Here is a 6,000-nt window from a genome sequence, read left to right as displayed (position 1 = left end):
ATCCTCATAATTATCTGAGGAAATAGTGAATAAGCACTCAAGTGTGAGGAAGAGAATTACAGGTCTGTGTCGACAGGACATAGGACTGTGGGATTTCCTAGAAGTTCTGTCATGGTTGTTCTCGGCTTTTACAAATGTGTGATTTGTGTTGTCATCTTTATTCTCAATAGATTCTTATCTTTAATAAGAAATCCTGGCTTTAACCTTATACCATTCTCTTTTTCTTGTAGAGAAATTTCATTGGGCCTAATGTTGTATGCATCCTTTTTCTTAAAGTGAGATTCAAATATTAGCCTGATTGAAGTACCCAATATAAATATACTCAATGGACTATTTTCTGTAAAACTCAGTGACATAATGCTTTGGAAGATATTGCTACCACAGGCAAGTGGCACAAACAACAGACACACAGAGCATTTCTTCTTTCCGGACATGCCGTTGTGGTATGTGCCTGTCATCCCAGCACTGGGAAGGTCAAATCAGGAGCATGGCCATAAGTCTGCAGCCAGCCTGGGCTGCAAAGTGAGACCTTGCCTCAACAAGCTCAAACCAGAACCAACAATCTACAGTTGTAAAGAGATTAATGTCCACAAAATCCATATTGTTTGGACCACAAGAGGGCTTATAATAATTAAAGTTTTTTTCTTTAATAATATACCAGTAATAAAACATAGAAAATTATTCTGTTTTAGAGTATTGTCACAAAGTGTTTTAAAGTATTTGTTCTCTGGAACAAATCATTTATATACAGTGTCAAAAAGTCTAGTTTGATATATATTCATATGGCATAGTGAATGTGCAATAGTGACAGGTTTCTTGTTGGCCTTTTGGTTGTAGATGAGGTGCCAGAAAAATAAACATATTAAAATATTACATGCCAGGGTAAAAAGTGCTGGATGATTAATAATAAATTTGCCTAATTTGGCTTAAAAAAAAAACCAACCTCTTCCTAAAGACAAAAGTGGATTAGAATCTGAAAATTGAATGATTGCAATGCCTGAATCTTACAACCACCAATGAGTGTTGACCAGCGTCTACAATCATCAATCCCTGCCCATCACCTCCTATATGGAGGCAGATGTGCCTGCCCTCCAGCAGGAGCTGAGCTGCAAGCACACCATCATGTCCTGAGGGCTAAGGCAGTGCATATCTCCTACAAAACATCAGAAACAAGTCCCGCCCTTGAACACTGTAAAACCTTTCCTACTCTGTGGCCAAAAAATAAACATGAGAGGGAACATAGTCTTCTCTTTATGCTTCCTTCCATTTTATCAAATTTATATAAACCTCAACTCTTCAAGTCAAATTGTGCTTCGATAATTTGTTATTTATTTATTCATTTAGTTATTTTTGTGGTGCTGAGGGTCAAATACAGAGGGTTGTACACGCTAGGCAAGCATTATCCCTATCTATCTCTGAGGCACAATCCCTATCCCAAACCCTAGCTGTTTGTTAATATTAGAGAGAATCTAAAAGTTATCAAACACAATACCCACTAATGCTTACATCCTCACTATGATATACACAAGATAGTCTTTAAGCTGATAGCAAGCTGGCAGTGGCAGAGACTGGGGTCTCTGATATATAGTGATGGAAGAACAATAAATAAGGACAGATTGATTTTTTTCATTATAAAGTTACAGATACACTGTTCTGTTAAATGTAGTTATATTTATGGACGCACTGTGTGTGTGTGTGTGTGTGTTTGTGTGTGTGTGTGTGTGTGTGTGTGTGTGTGTGTGTGTGTGTTACACATCCCAGTTTTAAAACTTGGATGGTGCTGGGAAGATTAGCACTGCAGAAGAAACTCACCTGTGATGCAGACATGAGGATTGGAATTTGGACCACAGAAGCCATGTAGTACCACTTGGGAATGAGGGCCAGTTGTAGTCCTAACACAGAAAAGACAGGGATAGGGGATTCCCAGAGCAAGTGTGTCAAATCGATGAGCTCTGGGTTTAGGTGACAGACCCTGTCTTAATTTATAAGGTGGAGAGCAATTGAAGAAGATACTCAATGTCCACCTCTGGCCTCCACGAGCATATGCACACGTATGCATACTTAGTTGCACACACATATGCACTTACATATATGTGAACATGTATATATACATGCACATACACTTAACTCTCTCTCTCTCCCTCTCCCTCTCCCTCTCCCTCTCCCTCTCTCTCTCTCTCTCTCTCTCTCTCTCTCTCTCTCTCACACACACACACACACACACACACACACACAAAACTGGTAAGAAAGAGTGAGAGGCATCATACTAAACTTGCTTCCAATAAATTATTTGTCAAAGCAGGCTGGTAAAGGCAGTGCTGCAGCTGCTGACTGTAGCAGCTGAGTCCTACAAGTGGACAGATGGAACATTCAAATAATTTTTCCTCCAGAGGGTTTCACGAAGGAATTAGGAAGGAGAGGTGGGAAAACACCTGGCACTAGAATGAGCAGGATGCTCTAATGAGCCATAGCCCCAGAGAGGCAAGGGAGACCTTGGGAAAATGTAGTTACCAGAACAGATCTTAAGACAGAAGAGGAAAGGGCTTCCCACCTTTACTTCCTGGTCTTCAATCTCATGTATTCTTTGGGGGAAAGATAGGTAAAAAAGTAGATTAGCAGATAAGTAGATTGATGTTTTTGAGTAATACGAGCCACATGAGACTGGAATTAGATAATTAGCATTCATTGCTATACTTCTTTTACCATAAAAATCTATTATTTTTTTCAGGTACTATTACACACAATAACCAGGCAATGAAAATATTCCCACGTGGTAATGATAAAGTTTTTGAGGGCAGGAAAGAGACAAACGCCATAATTGTAAGCCTTACTGCACAACATAATGAAATAAAATGAATACGTGTGGACCAATAAGACCTGAGGAATCTAATAAAGAATGAATGGAATAACTGGTTGCAGAATTAACTGTGACTTAAATAATACATCTTCTATGTGTCAGTAAGAAGCAATTGGAAAGCATCACAGAAAAAAGCCTAGTTTACTATTACACCTACAATATAACCAACTGGCCATAGTATGAATAGTGTACCTTATAAAATTACCAAACCACCAAAACACAAATAAATATGCCAATATTGTTTTTTGTTTATTTTAAGTTTATTTATTATTACTGTATAATGTGTAATGTAGGTGGTAGAGACTCACATGCCATGGTGCACATATAGAGGACAAATCTGTGGGGTGGGTTCTCTCCTTCAACTTTAGTGAGAGGTCTGGGAATGAACTCAAGCTGTTTGTCTTTTGTAGTAATTACTTTTTCCCACTGAGCCATCTCATATTCATATTAATTTTAATATTGTTTTAAGATAGACTTATGCAAGAAAGAGACCAAACTGGGACATAGTAGGGCACACTTGTAATCTAGCACTTGAGAAGCTGAGGAAGAGTCATGGTCAGAAGTTAAAGTCCAATCCATGCTACATAGAGTATCAGGTCAACCAGGAACATACAGCAAGACTCTCTCTCGACAAGCAAAATCCATGTCCCTCTTAGCCAGGCATTGTTGCCTATGCCTGTAATCCCAACATTTAGGAAATGGAGGTAGAATTACCTTGAGTTCAAAGCAAGACTGGGATAGCAATGAGGCCTGTCTTGAGAGAGAAAAACGGAGGAGAGATTAAATCCTGCATCTGTTTTGTTCACTCAGTGCCATTCCATTAAATTCTAATAGAAAGTCTTTTCAACTCCACAAAACAATTATAAAAGAATTCAGGTGAAAATACTAAAATACAAGGTTGGCTTGTCTTAGCACATATGAACCTGCATTATACAGTAAAAGCAACAAAAACTGCATCACTCATGGAAACCAGAAAGAATAATGAGAGAGCTGTAACTCCAGGATCAGAATCAAGTTATATGGTGCTTGTGCATATTGGAGAAGTAATGTCTTTAGTTGGTAGGGATGACAATAATTATGAAGATAAGATAATTAGCCATTTAAAGAAAATAAAAGAATCTGTAACTACTGCATACAAAAATTAATTCCTGTTGAAACTGTGAAAAAGTAACTCATTGCTACATAGTATAGTCTTGGGTGAGGAAGATCTTTCAAGTTTGTCTTAAGACTCAGAAAACATATGAGAAGACTGGTAAATTTAACTACTTTTTTTCAAAAATGAAAGTTCTGTACAAAAATAAACATTGTAAAATGTTGAAAGGTAGAAGGCAAATTGGAAAACTATTTGCAGTAAAATGAAGACAAAGAATCAATATCCCAGATAAATAGAGAGCTTTTAAAAATCAATAAGTAAAATGTTAGATGTTTTAATGGAAAAATGGACAGAATACTCTGAGGTAAATCAACAAAGAAATATAAGGCATATGAAAAGTGTTTGGTCTCACGAATGATCAAAGAAATGCTGGTAAAACATGAAGAGTCCCCCCCACCCACCACAACAACAAATTGCCAAAAGTTTAAAATTACTGATGAACCCAAAATAGGAGCTTATGAGAGGGTGGCAAGCCATCTTACTTAAAACTCTAGAGGGTATGAACCAGCCAGATGGCCTCAAGGAATGCTGTTGCAGTCTAAAGATGCAAGGGACCACCTTCTGCCTCACACTTCAGGGAATTGACCATCAGGAAGTACATTTGCTTTGCAACATTGAAAGTGTGTGAAAAATCTTAATGTCTATCAATAATGGACTGGCAATATAAGTTATGATGTATGAAATTTTTATTGCTTTTAAAAATATACTCTATTAACCAGAAAGAGATTGTTGGATGAAAAATGGAAGTTTTAGAATGCAGACTATATAAAATTGCAACAGTAGGTTCTATGCCTACTTCTGAATAAGTAGATGTTTCAAAGCATGTTCACCCTTTCTGTCTAAAGAAACATAAAACCAATTCATGCACCATGTTTTGAAAAAAATCAAATAATACAGAGCTGTGAAAATAGGTTAACATGCTTTGGTTACTTTTCTAAGTCCTTACAACCGTGTTCCACTGTTAGCAATCAAATTGTCAACAATTTGATGATTGCTAATGTCAAAACCTCAACCATTGTATCTACCATTTTATTAGCACAGATGGATAGTGAAATATATTACAAAGTTTATATTGAGTTGGATATGGGGACACACACATATAATTCTAGTCCTTAGGAGGTAGAGGCAGGAAGACCAACAGTTCAAGGCCCATGTTTAGCTACATAACAAATTCTAGACCAGCCTGAGTTACAGGACCAAATGACAATAGTTGTTCTACAACCAAATATTTTATGCTTTGTGGAAGTATTGCTTACATGTATAAAATGTGCATACCACAGTTGTATATCTCAACAACTTTCCATAAACTGAACATAATTGGTCAACTAGTTCCAAGATTAAATGATAACAGGAACCTGGGACTTCCCAGGAGACCGCATTATTATCCCTTTCTAGTCTCTACCCTAGTCACAGTGGCAGGGACTGAGACACAGCTCTATACTGTTGACCACAGAATAGAAGCCTGAGGAGTTCCGCTAATTTTTAGGGACCTCAAATAAAATAAGTTCCTTGGCTTCCGTGTAGAAAAGAATGTCAGGGCAAACTAGTATAAAACAAAGTCAGAGTTTACTAAGAACCTGTTTTTCCATATGTATGTTATATGTTCATGTGAATGTGAGCAGGTTCATTGTGTGTGTGTGTGTGTGTCTGTGTGTATGTGTCTGTGTGTGTGTGTCTGTGTGTGTGTGAGTGTGTGTAGACTGAGGGTCACCATTGAGCATCATCCTCAATCACTCTTCCCCTTATATACTGAGGCAGAGTCTCTCATTTAACATGGAGCTTGATATTTTGGCTGCTGTGGCTCCCAAAATGCTCCAGAGATTCCTCATCTCCACTTCTCAAGTAGTGCTTGGAAATAAAGACACACAGGAGTAAAGGTGTGGACATGTCTAAGAGCGAGTTGCTCTTAAGCAGCTGAGCATTGTCTGTGTGTTATTTTAGTGGCTCCAAGTTGCTTCTCAGAGAGCTGCTAAGAAGTCCTTTCTTCTCC

At 37.8% G+C, this 6,000-nt stretch overlaps 1 pseudogene; it reads left to right on the top strand.

The window, feature by feature from the left end:
* The first annotated feature begins 432 nt into the window (after nucleotides 1–432).
* The window catches only part of LOC110298032 (elongation factor 1-alpha 1 pseudogene), a 56,572-nt pseudogene continuing 51,004 nt past the window's right edge, over nucleotides 433–6,000 (top strand).

The sequence above is a fragment of the Mus caroli genome, unplaced genomic scaffold (assembly GCF_978045245.1).
Source record: "Mus caroli unplaced genomic scaffold, Mus_caroli_1 scaffold_8, whole genome shotgun sequence".
NCBI lineage: Eukaryota > Metazoa > Chordata > Mammalia > Rodentia > Muridae > Mus > Mus caroli.
The sequence above is the reverse complement of the archived record's forward strand: the minus strand, read 5'-3'. Positions and strand labels throughout refer to the sequence as shown.